Genomic DNA, 19,712 nt, shown 5'->3' with positions numbered 1-19,712 from the left:
AGAAGTTCTATCCTCATTAACATAATACGTACCAATACGTAGATTTAACACGTTTCATCAACGTTCATTAATATTGCAACAAACACCTCTCGCCCAAAATTGATTCAATCCCTAAGTGTTTAAGACATTTCAAGTTTCCAACCATGATTTAGACATTCTACCACCTGCAACTTCGATCACAAATGAACGAAGAGCTGTTTCCGCTTAGCAAGGCCGAAAGCTAACTAATTGCCTTTTATACAGTCACGTGTAAACCATTATGCACGAACTTTTGATCTGATGTTGTAAGACAAATTACTATAATTTTAAAAACCAGTTTGCAGTTACTGATTGTCGAGTTTTATTTTTTACTTGTTACACATTTTCATTCAAAAGCGATGCATTCTATGATGCCGTTATATGTTTATTCAGAATTTTTCGGTATATTTCTGTCAAACAGTATATTTTATGGGTTATTTAGATTTGGTCTAAAAGTCGTCACGAATAATATTTTTATAATATTTGTTTTTATGTTTGTCTTATCACAATGAACGAATATCAGAAATTCACTCAGAATTTCGTAAACATGGTGTCTAGGATAATAATAACACAGAACAATAAAAAAATATAATATATACTTTTTGTATTTTTCCGCTCAAAGTTAAAAAAAAAAAAAAATAATAACGGAACTGTTACTTTCCTTGACTTAAAAATAAAACTATATTCTATTATATAATATAATATACGTTAGTGATTATATCATTTATTATATTGTATATTATACGAATTAATAAATATATTAAGTTAAATGAATGATAATTTTTAGATAGTTTCTTTTCTTATCATACAGAAAATTATTTATCAACCATAACTAATATTATTATACAGAATTGAAAGTTTATCGGTATATATTTTTAGATCAAATTAATGACAAACTTCAATACAATTAAAAGTTACTCTGAAATAAATTGTCTTTAATATTATGTATGGAGGACGGAAGTGCATGATTATTTGTTGTAACTGTTGTAAGGTATAAAACGTAATATATCATCCTATAGATGGGATGGCATAAAGTATTTTTTAGGAATTAGAATTATAATATAAGAGAGAGATATAATATATATATATAATATATAAGAGAGATTTGATGAATAAATACTTGTTTTAGAAATCAAATAATATTAAAATATAATAAAATATCATATCTATGTTCATAGTTTATAACCCAACGTTAATACTTTTACTAGTACTTTTTACGAAGTATTATACCTACTGAACAAAACTTTTGGCGTTAAATACATTATTTGGTTATATTTAACTTTTTACATTAACAATTTTTAAATTGGCATTTAATTTAATACCACAAAACCCGAGAGGACATTTTAGAATAATACAAATATTTAATTTTTTAATTTTTTAATAGCATTAAGAATAAAATTATACAACACAAATATAATACGAGTATGTTTAAAACACTGAGCATAAATATTTATTTTGCTTGAGTAGGAAATTAATGTTTTTAGTATTTTAATAATATCGTGTCCATGATAATTCATGGACAACAATAATGGAATTATCATTTTATTATTGTTTTAATAAATATATTGAATGATATGTTATTGATATTATTTGATAAAAGCATAAAACATACTTACTGGATGTTACTAAATAATATAATATTTAAATTTTTGATGGATTTAGTACGCATAAATAAGTACGATATTTCAATTTCAAGCCATCATCAATCATTAAACCTTGCCATTCATAATAATATCAACTGAATTGATTATAGGTACATACAATATTTAACATTGACTGGGTAATGGTTTTTAACTTAAGCCGTAATAAAATATTATAAGTTATCATGTATTCTAATTTCTAAAAATATTTCTAAAAATTTGTTTAGAAACTTAAGTCTGAAATAAATATTAAATACAATAACAATGGAATAGCTTTGATTTAGGTTAGGTGTTAAATGAATATAATTTTAAAAAAATCGAATTCTTAATAAATAATTAAAATTCTTATAAAATCCATTATCTACATTTTATAATGGAATGTCATTAACCGTTTTATATATGTAGTATAACTTTTCGAAACTATGATATTAAACTCTTTTTCAGTCATATTAATTTATAAATAAATTGTTTAAATCGCATTTCACGGCATTAATAGAAACTATCACTTGAAGCTATTGAATAAAATACATTTAATTAAAAAACAACATTTACCAGTTAAGACATTTTAATTTAATAACTATTATATTATACAATAGTTGTGCACAATTTTACAACTTCAAATAAACTTAAAAAAATATAAAAACACATAAAAAAAAAAAATCGAATTAGCATTACTAGAGGAAAATGTACATATAATAATTGGAATGGAAAAATATTGAATATTGGAGGCATAACACGTTTTATTTACAATATATAATAAAAAAATATTAATTGTTCATTTTATAATTTTTATATGTTTATATTTTGCTTTGATTTGGAAACAAAAAATGTATAATGAAATTTAAAAAATGAAAATTTTTAGGATATCATGACGTGGTATGCATCGAGCAAGTACTAAAAGTACAAGCACGATAGAAACCCATAAAGCGTCAATCGACCTATAATATTTAAAGAATATAACATAGAAATAGATGATTCACACAATTTAACTATATTCATACTTTGGTTGCATATTTGCAATTAGGTATGTTTTATGCACGTTTATAATATAATATACAAACTGCACAAATGTATTTATCCTCACAGAATGCCGTCAATAATACACAGATGCACTCATTCAACTGAACATTCCAACCACTCTAGACGCAGCCCTCGGTCCAAATGCAGACTCTACACTCCAAATTTTGACTTTTTTAAGAAAATATGAATTGTACAATTTAATTTAAACAATATATTTATGATACTTGAAAAAAAATGTAATCAACGTTTACGACTAATGGCCGTTGTCTATAGATCAATAAAAAAAAAAAATGTATTTATACATTTATTTTATAACAAAATTATAGATTTTATTTTTAAACTAGAATTTGTTAGACCTGATTCAAACATTGTGTGAGTGACATTTTTTTTTAAACTGATTTCTGGCTATAATATTTTCATGAATAAACCATTTTTTTCATAGGTACTTGTGTTTCTAGAAAATGAATCTCGTGGGATTTTTGGTTTTCCCTAAAGTACTTTGGATTCATATAGTTATTATTATTATTTTTTACATAAAAAATAATCGAATATTTGTACTCTGAAACATAGTTTATTTGCATAGGTTTTCAAAATAATTTTCCTATGTAGTTTTATTGTAGAATGAAAGGGGTTTACAGGATATTATATAGATTGATTAAATATGATATCATGTTTTAGACATCTAAGTAAGTCTGTTTAAAACATACTATGAATTCTTTAAAATATTACATACGAATTATTACAAAATAAATTGAGTATTCCAATATTGGTAAAGCATATATTATTTATGTCTTTTAAACAATGCCCTTTGAGTTTGAACATTAGATGATTGTAATAATTATAGATTATAATGTAACGTATTATTATTATATCTTCTAATCTTTAATTAATACTAATAATTAATAGCATAGGTATCTATTTATATAACGTTGTATACATATACTATATAATACAATATTAAAAATATAAACATAATTTTACTCTAAACGATTCAGGGAAAGCCACTTTGAAAATTTTAACATTATCGATATTTAATAATAATAATTGTTTATGTTAAAATTTTCAAGTGCTCGTTCAGAATTCGATTAACTTTTAACATATAACATACCGGTAAAAATTGAAAATTCTTTATAAAATAAAATAAAAATATTTTATTTAAAACAAATTTAATTTAATTTAAATACAATGGGTAACTAATATAAAAGTTTAACTAATATACATAATATATTGTGTTTATATCATGTATAATATATATCGATAAAAATTATAAATTAAAATAATAGGAAAAATCTTATTTGATATATTACCATTACAGTTTGTTCACAATCGCATCACTTAGTAAGGATGGCAAAGAAGAGAAGTTTCAAAAACATAATATTATTTGGTTGACGACAGACTAATAACGGATGTCCTTGTTTTCAAACAGACTATTTTTCCAAAAACCCGGTCGTAAAACATCTGTTGGATGCTGCGGACGAGTTTTGGTTAGCTGGCGTGAAAAACTTGAGATGCAATTAACCCCTCCCCCGCCTCCTATCACATCGACCCTCGTTCCAAAATTTCACGTCCGCTACAGACCGACTGGACATATCGCAAATCCGGCAATACGCGCCAAAACAAAAATAAAAGTGAACATAACGTTATTGACATGAAAAATATCCATTCATTTATATTATAATATAATACGCATATTAAGTTCGATTCTTAAAAAAAAAAAAAAAAAATTGCAACTATTTTATAAAATTATTATTGAGAGTTCGATAAAAATTATAATTTATATTTATTTAAACGATGTTGTATTTACGTTTAAATAATAAGGTATGCGCAGTACCATAATATCGTATGCATTTAGTTATAGAAAATAGGTTAGATTATAATAATTATTTAAAATATTCAATCATCATCAATCTAGGCGCATGCCATCACGATTTAAAGATTAAAAAAAACTGATCCAGTCGGACGTAAGCAGTTAGATTGGTTATATGTACCGACGTCATCGCATTCACATGACGTGAAAGATAAAAAGATTGACGGACGAGCATATAAATAAAAAAAAAATAATAATAACAACAGTGATGGTGGGGTAGTGAGTTGTCTATCGACAGTATTATAGATAGTGAACGCATAAAGGGTCGAAACATTTCCGATGCAATAAAATTATGCGGAATCTAAAATTTTCAGAGACTGGTTATAGTGGAATCGCGCGTACGCACATTTAAATATCAAATCGTATCGTCTAGATCAAAGTCACGTAGCTAACGAAATACGTTTATTATTATAATAATATAATATATTTACAACAGGGGAAAGGCCATTGGTTTTCTTTTCTTCGTTACGATAAATGTCTGCTATAACATTTTATTAAGTTTGTATTGTCTCTGAACAATACATAAAAGCATGGTAATATATTATTATAACAGTCCAGTCGGACTAACTGTTGGTTTTAATTGGTCGTTCAATTTGCCTACACAATGGTCGGCACTCGGCAGCATCCGATTTATCAACGGAACGGCGTTAGTGTATAGCAGGAAAATCGTGTGTCATTGTGTCTGTTGGCCAACCCAAATTAATCAAAATTATCGAAATTAGGTCAACAACTTATTACCGAAACGATGTTGCATTTGTTTTTCAATTCATCGAAATAACAGTTTTACTAGACTACACCAGTACACCACCCTGTTATTTCATCACAATCGTGAATATTATTTATCAGCTTTCTTTGATATGATAATATATAAAACTAATTAAACATTGTTATAACTAGACAAAATCAATAACTATAAATAATAAAAAACTTATAAAATGGGTAATTCAAAATCTGAACAAGGTATAGATAAATAAGACAATCATCTAAGCATAGAATATGGTGAGATCACCATGATAATGGTGATCAATTTTAAATGTAGAAACAATTAATGCGATAAGAAAATCACAATTTAAAAATGATTAGTACCTATTCAATATGTTATAAAATAGTACCTAAATATATACTAAAAATAATGTTTCTTTTTATAATATTATGATTATTGATAAATTAACTGTTCTAATTAAGTATTTTATGATATTTTTCATCACTACATTATTGTTAAAAGGGTACCATGCATGCTATCAGGATGTTCTAAATTCTAAAATATTGTTCGAATATATGTATAAATAACAACCACCTTAGACAATGTTTGGCATGATTGGCTTCTATTTAAACTAAAACACACTTTCTCCCTTCCTCGTATTATTTAATAATAAAATCATATCTAGTAATCAGTCATTTTCAGTTCATAAAAAAAAATAATTAATAGACTGTTCAGAATATTAAAGCTGAAGTTTTCCTGTGTAATAACCTGTCGTCATACTTTCTAATATATTTATTATTTATTGCTGATATACCTACAAGGCTACAACAGACCAAACTTTTATCATTTAATTTGCTGACGACACAGCAATACTGACATCAAATAAATACTCTCATATTACGTCTCATAATCTACAATTACACTTAAATAAAATAGAATCCTGCTGGCCAAAAATTAGAAAATTGAAATCAATTTCGAAGAATCCGCTCAGGTGACTTTTTTCCTTAATTAAATAATATGTCCTTTATTAAAATTCAATAAAAAACCAATTCCACTTCACCTGTCCAACAAATACCTAGGTGTCACTTAGGATAAAATATTAATCCCGCCTAACCACACCAAGGAAAAACTTATAAATATCAAATATCACAACTTGCTTGAAAATAATAAAATTGGTCTTACTACAACTAAAACTGTGCAGAAAGGCCTGTAAATGGTCTGTTGTAAAAATGTGGGTAGGTATACCTAACTATACGAGTATAATAAGATGTTTTTCTATTTTATTATTATTATTTACAATGTTGCACTTTTAAGTAGAAATAAGTATTATGTCTCTTCTTTATTTACAGTTCAAAAATATATTCAAACCACTAACAGTATATTATACATCTTATTAGTTTCTTAATGAATTTTACAACACATTTTGGTAAGATAATGAATATGGAGGGTGCGTATATATTTTGATTTAAGTTGTTAACGTATTATTTTGATAAACTTGGAAATGGTATAATCACGTGTTATAATGATTATTGAGTTATGATTAATTTATATAATCATATAACGAATGCAACGATTATTTCGTTTATGAAGTATAATTAACATTACTAGACGACGAATTTAAATAATATTTGCATTTTAATTCATATTAATAAAGGCTTTCAATTTGTTTAATGATTGGTTAACTTCAATAATAACAATAATAAGAATAATAATAACATAAAAGCGCATTTAATATTTAACAACCATAACAAATTTGTATGAGTCCATAAAATTATGAAATGGCAGAATCCACATCAATAATTATTTAAAAAAAACTTTCAATTTTAATGGCAGGTACACTTAATAGCTTACAATAAATCACTTTTTTAGTTTGAAAAAAAAAATCACATATTTTAATCATATTATACATATAATCCTCCAGTGCAGAAATTCGTTTAAACTTTAATTAATAATTGCGGAGAGATAATAATTATTAGGTACACAAAAGTTGTCAAAATAGTTTCGCTTTATCTTGTTTAAGTTAATTTCGTGCAGTAAGCATCTAAATATAAAAATTGTAGTTTATAATATTATATCATTTTTATGATCTATAATAATGGCGCCGATGACATAAAAACAAAAAATCATAGCTGTGTTTCGCACAACGCAGATAAAATCATACATAGTAGTTTGAACTGTTCGTAATTTATAAGCCAACATTGCGATGTTATAAAATTTCAACGGTGTGCAGTTCAACTATGACCTATTAACTCACTGCCATGTCATACGATGCATGTTATTTACATATTATATTGTAATAATATATTAAACGAGTATAAATGGTTCTTGGACGAATTACGATGACGATGGCAACGTGTTAAAATGCCATAATAATAATATTATAATACGATACTATTCCGTTCAAACACACGAATAATAAATACGCGCGAATATAATATTAAATCACACTACAATAACTCGTATAATATAAAATTCATATTATTATTATGATTGGGACACAGTTTATTTTCTGCGTAAAAATGCAATTAACTTAATAACATTAATGATATTATTTTATTACATTTACGCGTCGGATATAATAAAATGTCATAACCTTTCCAATAATGAAGTACATCAAATCGAACTGCGCTTTTTGAAATTACGTACGTACTAAAAATGAGATAGTAATTTTATTTAGTATTTACATATAGTATAAGTACCTACCCAGTATACAATAATCTATATGTGTCATTGGAACAAGTACTAAACCTAACCGATGTCCGAGGTAATTTTGGGCAATATATGTATATCATTTAAACAGAGACAGCCTCTTATCAATAGAATTAGCAGGAAGTTAATTCGATAATGGATAACAATATAATTATTTTGATACTAAAATTATATTTTCAAATCAAGATGAAAAAAAATCTAACGTTTCAAAAGTAAATGATTTTTATTCATATATTATTCAGTAATAACAGCTAGTAATAGGAATGAGTAGTTTGAATTTTAAAAACCTAATTGTTTTAAGTTAGATTTTAAAGGTGTAAGGAGGGTGTATATATTATTAAGGACATATTATATGTATAATCTTTCTAGTTACCAAAACGAGGATAATAAAATAGCAGGTATCATAATAAATGGATATACACGTGGGAGTCGTGGGACAAATGTCTCATTATTTTATCACGAAGAGTTTTGAATTATAGTGTTTGACGACGATGACGAAGCATAAAAGTATACAGTAGGTACACACTATTAAAATAAATTTGATATTATTTTTTCCCCATTTTGGAGATTCCCATCGTTGGATTTTACCAAATTATGTTGATATTAATAATGATGATAATATGGTGTCGAGAATATTAGTTTCCTCCAAAACATAAGCGAGTTAAGTGGTACTTATAAACCTGTATTATATATTTTTAGCGATAATAAATAAATTATAAATTCCACCACGACCATTAAAATATTTATCGTTATTTTTTTTTAACAGTGAAAGAGAGTGAAGGTGAATTCAATCAATGTCACGTCAATGAATGGCAACAAAGATGGGCAGCTGGAGCGAACAAGAGAATAATCCAAAAATTTAGCGAGGGTATATTTTAATAGGAATCTACTGTTATTGTAATACATCAACATTAGCGACTTTAATGCTATGTTACCGTTTTGAACAGGCCAGCGCTTAAAATAGGAACAATGAGGGGTTGGGATGAGTGGAGATAGACGAAATTTTAATTTCCCCTCTGATTACACCCACACCCATACCTAATCCGGTTCAGACGCGTGACGATTATACCAATAAGCACTTTTGCACTTATAAGTCGTGTACCTATATATTTTTGAAATTATATTATTAATACAACTAGAAAGATCAGACTATTGTTCTATAAATTTAAAATTCTTAGCAACATACTATCACCCACCACAATGAGAATGGTTTTCATAGCTATGACTCAGTCAATTTATTCATATGGTATTGGGAGTTGGGGTGATGCCTACAATATACATCTAAATTCACTTGACACCACTATCCACTATAAATTCTCTTATTAAAATATCTTTTGAAAAACCCTATAGGATGAGCACTGTATTATTATATAAAGAATATAATATATTATTACATTTAACTCAATTATATCACGACATATATTATCGAATATGTTTTTAGGGGTTTTCAGTTTTCCTTGATATTCAAAACTTTAAATTTAAATATAACCATTGTACAAGAGCGAACAAACCAATTTGTATTTAATTCCTATGTGAAGAACGGAATTTGGAAAAAGAAACCCCTTGAATGCTGGAATTTAGATGGCAAAGGAATTAAATATTGACGTTTTTTTTTTTTTTTTTTTATTAACATAAAGGCTTCAATTACTAGGATTATTAGCCTATAATTACAAAATGATAGTTATACAATATAAAAGTTGACATTGTCTTTATAGATTATCTTATTATTATTATTATACAATGTAAAATATTCTAATATTTACAGTTTTTTGTCTATATCTATTTGTTTGAAAAATTTAAGAATGTTGTCGGAGTTATGTTGATTGAAAGCTTCTTCGATTGACCTTGGATTGTTGAGAATAAAACGTGCGGTTGAAAATGTGGGGCAATCCATAACGATGTGTTCAATTGTAAGGTGGGTGTTGCATGAGTCGCACATTGGTTTAGGTTCCTTGGTGATTAAGTAGGAGTGGGTGATATTGGAGTGGCCTATTCTAGCTCTGTTGATAATTATTTGTTCTCTCCTAGATGCATTTTCAGGGTATGGCCATTTTGTAATTGTTTTTTTGATGTTCCTTAGTTTGTTACTGGTTGGAGTGTCGTCCCAGTGGGTTTGCCATGATGCGAGTATACGTTTTTGAGCTTCGTTTATTAGGTCATTGGAGGTGCTTTTGGAAATGGAGGTGGTAGATGCTGAGGTGACCGCTTCATCGGCCATTGTGTCCATATTGACGTTTGTTTATTTAAAATCTTTAGATTATATAAGAAAATGGTAAATGAAAAAATTAAATTACTAAAATAGATGATTTCTATTTTCTATTCCAGTCAAATTGTTATATTTATTCCGAGATTTATTCTGTAGTTCTTAAATATTAAAAAAATTATATTTTTAAGAACCTTGTCTCCACAATAAGCTTAACTTATGGAGACAATCATTTATGTATAATGCCATATTATAATAAGTATAAATATTTGTATTAATTTACATGTATGTATACATTTCTATTTTTAAATGAAAATAAATAAATATTGTATTACCTAATACATATTATGAAAGTATTACTTCCTGTAGCTAACGACTTATACCACGTCCGTGCTAATTTCATTTTGTTTTCGTATAAACGGATATTTTTTAAGATCACTATATGTAAAACGAGCATTAGCGAGACGACTCCTGCAAATGCAGCAAAAGGACCGTGTAGTCACTACACCTCACGCGTGCAGCGGGTACCCACCCTTCCTTTAATCGCCCGCAGTATGTACGGAAATAAGATATGCTCGAGACCTGCAACAGGAGCAGGGTCCTTCATCTCGTATTGCGTACTCATTTCACTCCTCGTATTATCCTATCTCGTAACAGTGTGGAATAATGATACAACTGACGCAATATATTATTATTGTTATAATAGTAATATTAAATCGCAAGACTGAACGTATATAAGAACAATAATATAATGATATAATATACATTTTCAAGCTTTACTAATTCAAACACTATAAATATTAGGGTTCAGGGTTCGTAATTCATTCCATTTGTGTGTGGTTTTTTTTTTTTTTTTTGGAGGGAGGCTTATTATGTAATTTGTTGCAAGTGACTATTATTATTAACTCGTCTTACAAAGAAACATTACAAGTTTTTAGTCCGTACCTATTTGTAATTAATTATTAATAAGAGGTTTTTTTAAATTTGAAATGTCTTATTTCCTGAATTAAACGAGGGGGTTTTTTTTTAAATGTGTTATTGATGATTAAACGCAATATTTAACAGTAATATGCAGATTTTAAATGCCTCAGGGAATACAAATAAAGCTATTGATTTTTCATTTGATCTAGGGGCCCTGTTACGAATTCATGACAACTAAAATATAATAATTCCCATATTTATTTTATTATAGTTACTATGCATATCTATTGTGACATAAATTAATATTTTATGAAATTTAAAAATATCCACCTTTCAAACTAAACTTATTACAATTTTAAATGCGATTCAAAAAATAAAAATAATAAACATAATACATATTATATTCATATATATTTTTAGTTGCATTTAATTTTTGTCCATGTTTTGGAGCATTACACGTCGAGAACTATCATGTTTTAATGTTATCAACATTTAAGCGTTTAAGAGTCTTAGGATTTTAAGCTCCAAGGTAATACTATTATTTATGAAGTATATTTCTTGTAAAAATGGTGTACGAAAATATCGTTTTTAATCGATCCTAAAATATTTTATTGATCGGGTAAAACGTTCATCGTATATCATTGTGCATATTTTACAAAACGATATTCCCGTTTTTACTGGTTTGTTTTCCGTGTATGACGACCTCATTTCGTTCACTAATATCTTTGCAAGAGCGTATAACGAAATTGTATAAGTGGGACGCCGTTCGATATTGTATTTTTTAGTTTATATTAATATAATATGTATATAGTAATTTATTATTTCGTTATTTTTCTAAAAATTAAACTCGAAAAACATTTACAAAACAAAACCAAGCTACAACATCACTGATTTTTACAATTTAATTTTAAGGTTTTCTGATTTATGTTTTTTCACTTAATGGATATACTGATACACTATTAGATTTGAAAACAACTATGACGTATATAAGTGCTGGTAGTTTTTATCAATTGATATTATGTTTCTCAAATATATAATTATTATTATAAAATATAATACAAAATATAAATCAAATCTTCCTGAACACCTGGCAGAATCACTTGGCCACAACAACTCTTCACTCGCAGTCACCTTCAACTTCATTTCATTGGCAGAACTTCAAAAAAAAATTTAAAAAAAAAAAATGTACACTTATTCAAATGTAAATTCTGTAAATTATAGATGTAAATAATGTAATTTCATTGTTCCCAATGGCCGATATCACCGAGGGCTTATTCTTAATAATAATAATAAAAAAAAAAAAATACAAAATATAAATTTAGTTCGTAAAATATTCTCTAAAAAAAATATTTAAATTGATTTATAATTAATTGCCTGTATTTCTTATTTGCTTCACATATTTAACGACTCAAACAAAATGTGGAATTGAATAGAACCATACATTCATACTTAAAACACGAAACAACAAAAATGAAGTAGAACAAAGAATATTCGGTCGTATTAACGACTCATCCTTTTTTTATTCAATGGACATTTATACGTGGTAGAATATACAATTGATTTATTTTATAGTACTGCTGACCCTAAAGGAAAACTCTGTTATATGTTAATTTCCACAAAACAATACATCTCAACATTTATTATATAAATATTATCTTTATGGTTAAATTATTTCTGTTGAAGGTAGAAATCGCATAAAATTTTTTTCATTAGATTTTTTTACTTAAATGCCTCAATGGCACTCTTTTTATTTATATTTTGTAGATTTGGAAAAAAATTCTAACTTCATAATAGTAATAAAAATTAATAATATGAATTTATTTAAAATGTTCATAATATATATGTTGGAATTTTAAAATGTTCTTGTTCATCTATTAAAAGTTGTTGGATTAAGATGTAATTTATTATTTCCAAATTTAAAATAAAATATTATGGACTAAATATATTAATATAGGTACAAGGACTATTGATCACTCATCTTAATTATATCACATTCATTATACATTTTTACACAAAAAAATTCGATTTTGAACAGAGCGACAAATATACTTTGATCTTGTTGAATAGAAATCATATATTTTTGTTGAAAAATGATTCTGCGCTACTTTAGGTACTAAAACCGAGTTCATGAAAATATTTACATATTTATGAATTATCATACTTATAATGTATTAAATATAATAAGGTACAGATTAACATAATTACATGATAATTCAAATATTTTTATATCCATTCGAATTTTGTAGTTTATTAAAGAACGATACATTATCATTATATATACCTAGTATACTTTAAATTAACACAACGTATGGTTATATCATGCTTTATTATTCAGTTCCTAAAATAATTATATTTTCTGTGGTAGATTTTAAAACAATATAATTTTTAATGAAATATTATATTAATTGACTTAAAACATGTTGGAAATTTTTGAAAATTATAATATACAATTATTTAAATTAGTTATGTTGGAACTCTATATATATATATATATATATATTATATATTATATATCACAACGTTTTCACGAAACAGAAAATTAAAAAAAATAATAATAATTAATGAAAATCTATGTATTTTATAAAAGCTATGCACGCCACACCCCACACAAAGTTTTGAGTTTATTATAATTAATATACAAACTACGTGCAAAACATTCAACCAGTGTACCTACCAACAAATTTTAGCTACACAATGGATACACATTAATAGAAAAACTAGAGTGTATTGAGTTATTTTCCAGTATTTATTGTTTTTCAGGAAAAAAAGGTTTCATGATAGTAGGCTTTTAATCATGTATTGGCCATTTGATGTTTGCTAAAAGAAATGGCTTGGTTTTTTTTTTTTTTTTAGTAGATACCGAACTTTTTCGTGAAAGGGCCTAATGGAAAATAATGTTAATACATTTTTCTTTATTACGAATAGTGTATTGGAACGGTCGATTGTATAAGTCACAAAATAGTTTATACACTCTATATTATATTATGTATGTTACTAAGAGCCATTTTCAAATAGATATGTTAAATATTCAAAAACATATCTTCAATCATAATATATAATATCAAATATATATTCAATAATATATTATATAATATACTATATAAAATATAGCATTACAATTTTATTGATGTACGCGTATAGTGTCTATATGTTGTTTTCTGCCATTTAATAGAAATATGACTTATAGATCGCATTGACAATACAAGCGTATGTATTCGACAGTTAAATTATACAATCCCATGCCCAATTGCAGCCTACAATAGAAGAAAAATATAAATCGATTAAAAGATCTAAGTTGATGTAAAAATATTACATCAACTTAGATTTTTTATTCAAAATAAATTTTTTTAAGGTTTGAGGATTATGGTGTTGAGTCGTAGGGAGTCCCCGGGCTGGGGAAATGATACTTCAGCACCACCCCGGTTTTTTTCTTGTGAGGCGATAACTAAATGTGTATTCGCGATTGAAAGCTAATATAGGTAGCGCCCTAGTCGATACTAATGATAAGGCTAACGGGGAACATGGTCGCCCAACGGCCGAGGCCCATGCTGTTTAGACAGTGTTTCTAGTTTACTTTCCACTTTTATTTCTTACTGTTTTTTTTATAATATAAATTATATTATACAGCATACCTATCTATAGTGTCCAGTGTCCAATATTATAAATTATAATATTAATTATATTTAAGTTTTACATCTAAATATATTTTATTAAAATGTTTAATTCGGTAATTGAAATAACAGACATTATTCCTAATTTAATAAAACATCTTGAATAAACAATAAGTATCTTTATTTTCAAAAACACTTAACATTTATATTTTAGTTTATATAATACAAAACCTATGTCAAAATGTTAACTTAATATTAAATATTAATAAGTTATTAACTGTTCATTTTTAAAATTGTATAATTATATGTTATTGTTTTAAATATTAAAAGAAGTAAAATGTATATTTAACTTTGGTTTTGTTCTAAAATTATTCATTGTATATTTGCTTTTATTTAAAGCATGTAATTATTCATTATTAACTATTTCAGAAGTATTAAATCCACCTTCAGAAATTATTGGACGAGATATATTAACTACACCTCCAAGAACGACCATTATCTTACTAACTTTTGGAGTAAGAGCCCATGGAATTTTATTTTGAAAAAACTTAAAAAATTTTATTCGCTGTATTGTTCTTTCTACATGAACTATAGCTCTGGCTATTTCTGTGTTGAACATACCATCTTCTAGTTGAAGTTGCTTATTTTTGCCAAGAAAAGGGGGTCTGTGTAGAATTAAACCACGTTCTGAACATTCTTTTTCAATTAAAAACCCTTTGTCAACCATTATTCCATCACCTTCTGTACACACTACACATATCTAAAATACAACTTTCATTCAAAATGTGCTTATCGCTAGCTCTTCCACCACACATTTTACTGATGAAAGTTATCAAACCATCTGGTGCAATTCCTATCATACATTTTATGGTATTATATCCTTTATAATGAGAATAAGTCCTTATTTTACATGACAAACATTTTGGGCGTTCTACTCTAGTCTCTACTCTCTGTACAATCGAGAATCACTCTAGTATTAGTAAAGTTATCAAAGCATTTAGGCATATTTCTTTGAATTACTTTCTTAGGAGACCAAATAATCAAATTCTTTGTCAGCAGTGTTTTCATCATTGTTAATTAATGATTCAGACTCAAACTTCTTATCTCCAAGGCCAATTTCATTACTGATGTCAATATTTTCAATGGGCTGCACAATACTATTATGGCTAGACATAAGAACTTGTAAGTTATTTTATACTTTTAATAGGTGGGTATGTAATATAATTCATTAGTGTTTAAATTTACTTCATAAAATTTAGACTTCGGCGTGAAGCTCTCTGAGCTCTCTCAATTTGTTTACGCAACACAGGGCTTTTAATTGTTTTGTCAAAATGACGTTTGGGTAAATTCTGTGATGGCAATGCAGTAGGCTTTAATTTTTTTCGCTTCAAAGGAGAATTTACTGGGAAATTAAAATGCATAGTATTTTAATGTTTTTAATTTTTTATAGTTTCTTAGGTTACTTTATGATAATGATTTATTAGTATACCTTTACTAGACATCTTATAATCTGATAAAGTGAAGTGTTTACTACAAACAACAGACATGTTTGTAGGTTTTTTTGCCATTTTTAATAATACTTCCCATTTTTTCCTTAACGCAGGCGTTTTAGGAAATAAATGAAATGATATATTATCCTTTGTACAACTCCTAATAAAATAGTTTTGAAAATAAATACTACAAAAAGGTGGAGAAGTCGGTGTTGCTCTGCTGTACAGTAGGTTACAGGTGAGGCACTGTAATGTATTGTGTTAAATTTTAATTCAATGATATAATATCATTGTATAAGAAAAACAATTCTGAGCGAAGACGGTCAGTCAGTCAGCCTACCTATGATATTTACTAAGTATATTTGCAATATTGTGTATAAACTATAAAGTAATTTATAGTATATTATTATAACCTAATTACTTAGAACCTTGTTTTAAAATGTTCAATCTTTAGCCATAAAAGTTCAACATTTAATACATTTTTAACTACAAAATAATTGACAACTAAAAAAAAAAAAAATGAAAACTGAAATATCCATAAAACAACTCATAACGAGTGAAAATGTTTTAAAAATTGTATGGTGTGTAGAAAATGAACATGTAAAGATTCAGTTAAATTTTCATGTATCTACAGTTATTCGTTTTTGAATTACACCAAAATAAATGTAAATAATTGTATTAATTACCTACCTATTTGAACACTGTGGAACAGAACAAGCCTTATGGGTTTTATTAATTTGTATTTTTGGACTACTATTAAGGTAATAAGTATGATCATCCATCATACAAAATAATAATATAATTATAATATATTCATAAAATATTAAAATGAATTACGATAAATAAATAACAACGTATTAATTCGTACTTCGCGTGTGCGGACCACTATACATCTTCCCCGTTACAATAGTTCTGATGACTTCCACTAGGCAGCGCCTGTTCCGCTTTCAATCGCGAATACATTTAAAAAATGGTCATACAAATTACATGCTAAATATTAGTGAAAAAAAATAATGAAAATCATACCTATGTGGGAGTGCTGAGGTAACGTGTGTATTCTATTGTATAAAACATGTTATCATGGTATAATACCTATATTTTAATATCGTATTATTTATAGACACTATAGGTTAATTCCTATAAATGGCTATAAGTATGTAAAATTTTTAAATAATATCATTTAAAATTATTATAATTCATATTAAAATATGTGGTGCGATAATGGCCCAGTCTACATATCATTTTTTACAATCATGAAAAAAAAATCACGTGTTTTTAAAAAAATTGGCAAATTGTAAATATATGAAAAAAAACAATATTGCATTTTCGTTGGTATTATTATTTTCGTATTAATAAATTATTTCTATTAAGAGAAATAATTAATTGCAGAGGTATAACGTATAATATTGGTTTAATAAATGTTTTTGCAATATTTCGTATTCACTGCCAGACATCGCATTACCCGTTCTTCCTCTCCGGGCTACGCACTTTAATCGAATTCCGGAAAACCTGGATGGGTATAAATGGACAGGGGTCGAAGGGGGTTTAGAACACACGTGACAGTATTACCCCACATGCCGTGCCACCGTTGTCGGTTAATCAGCTCGTGCCGGATGTCGGTGCTACACACGCGCCGCACCACTATATTCTATAAATATAATAATACTTATTATGTATTATCATGTACCGCATGGCCGAACATTCAATGGAAATCCTTTGTTTTTGCATGGTAATGTTTGAAGACACTTTGCCGGTAGAATTATTCCGAACATTGTCCACTTAGGTGAATATTACACTACTTCGTTGGACCTGAACCTGAACACGATTATTAGAAACATTCGATGCGTTGTTAAGTGCAACCTTTTAATACTCGACAAAGTAAGTGTGTCCTTAAGTACTTAGTACTACTACCCTAATCAGGATGGACGGCCCTAAAGTCCCTAAACGGGTAAAGCTCTTTATTGCAGAGAATGATGGGTTGATTGGGATTCGAGGGACTTTGGAATGACAAACATAGAATTGTTGTACCTGTGGTATAAGACATGATGGTTACTTGAATAATTGCACGCATTAAATCATTTTGTTCGATATTAATTATATCGCTTGTGCCGGAACAGTTTGCAACTATAGAGGTTTTTCGTTTTATATTATTGTTTCAGTTAACATAAATGGAACTAATTAATTATACATAATTAGATGATATAATACGTATATACTTCTCTCATCCAATATAACTTTATTTGCGTTATGCTGTAGCGTCCGATATATAAATAATATTGTTATACGTTTGTTATGCAGAAAAAAAATACCATTATAAATACCTGGATATATTACAGCAATTATTTATGATTAAAAAAAAATATCGTATCAATTTGACGTTTATGAAACCGTGCACAAATTTCACAATATTATAAAAACCTATGTGTCATAATATTATATTGTAGATCATTATTATTATACATAAATAATTAAATTTAGTAAAAATATAGTATGAAGAAAAACATAAATTTTGGTTTAAACTTTCCTTTAAAAAAATCATATATTCATATTATATTATGTATATAATACATACAATATATTAATTTATTGTTACGTTCAGTTTTTAACAAACAGTAGGGGAACCTAACTAGTGTGTTTTTTAATTTAGCAATTAATTGTAGGTATATAATTTTAATATCCGTGTGAACGAACAAACCCATAATTATATTATAACGTTAAAGGAGACTTGTGTATGTATTCAATTCTTTGTAAAAATAATATTCCACATAAAGTTTTAAAAATGTTATAATTGGAATTTGTAGGCTAATTACTGAAGCCTTTATACACCAGCGGTTCCCCAAATTTTTTTTCCGCTTAGCCCTTTTTATTAACTAAATATAGCCTCGGTGCCCTGCTATGAATACCAAAAAAGACAAAAAAAAATTAATGACGAATTTTTGGAAAAAAAAATTCTATACATTTTGAATTATTTATTATGAGCCATATACCGTAGTCCCTTACAATGTACTCTTGGTGCACAGTTTGGACACCGCTGCTTTTATATCTACTAAATAAAAAATACAATAAAAGTATTTCCACAAAAGTATTACTTCTGGAAAAAAGTATTCAAAATAAAATAACAACCCAAGTCTGCGTTTAAGTTTCTATTCCGAGCTGTTTGATCGTTATTCAAAAACGTTAGTCCTATAATACCACACTGGTGTTAAATATACCTATATCCAGCGATGCGGAGACGATTTAATCATTAACCTTTATTGTTTAATAAAAGAATAGTTTTTATGAAATGGAAAGAATAGACTATTATAATACTACACCATCTATATAGGTAGTTAAAATTCTATTGATGCTGGGTAGAAATAGATTAAGCACGTGACAATTAGTACGTTTGTGACAAGGGGAACAGCGTTCCGGTCGGCAGATCCACAATGGGTCTATATGGCTCAAATGAATGAAACACCAAGAGACCCTTCTTCCATATTAACAATACGATAAGCTCAATTTGAGTTGTTGCATAATGATAAAGTTAGAGT

The 19,712-nt window shown here is 27.2% G+C and overlaps 1 protein-coding gene and 1 pseudogene across 2 annotated transcripts in view; both read right to left on the bottom strand.

The window, feature by feature from the left end:
- Positions 1 to 19,712, bottom strand: part of LOC107162947 (somatostatin receptor type 5-like) — a 220,315-nt gene that overhangs the window by 108,081 nt on the left and 92,522 nt on the right. The window lies entirely within an intron of this gene.
- On the bottom strand, positions 15,099 to 15,763 carry LOC107172796 (uncharacterized; annotated as a pseudogene).

This window comes from Diuraphis noxia, unplaced genomic scaffold (assembly GCF_037042655.1).
Source record: "Diuraphis noxia isolate RWA-SAM2 unplaced genomic scaffold, SU_Dnox_SAM2 contig0005, whole genome shotgun sequence".
Classification (NCBI taxonomy): Eukaryota; Metazoa; Arthropoda; class Insecta; order Hemiptera; family Aphididae; genus Diuraphis; species Diuraphis noxia.
This window is presented reverse-complemented; position numbering and strand designations above follow the sequence as displayed.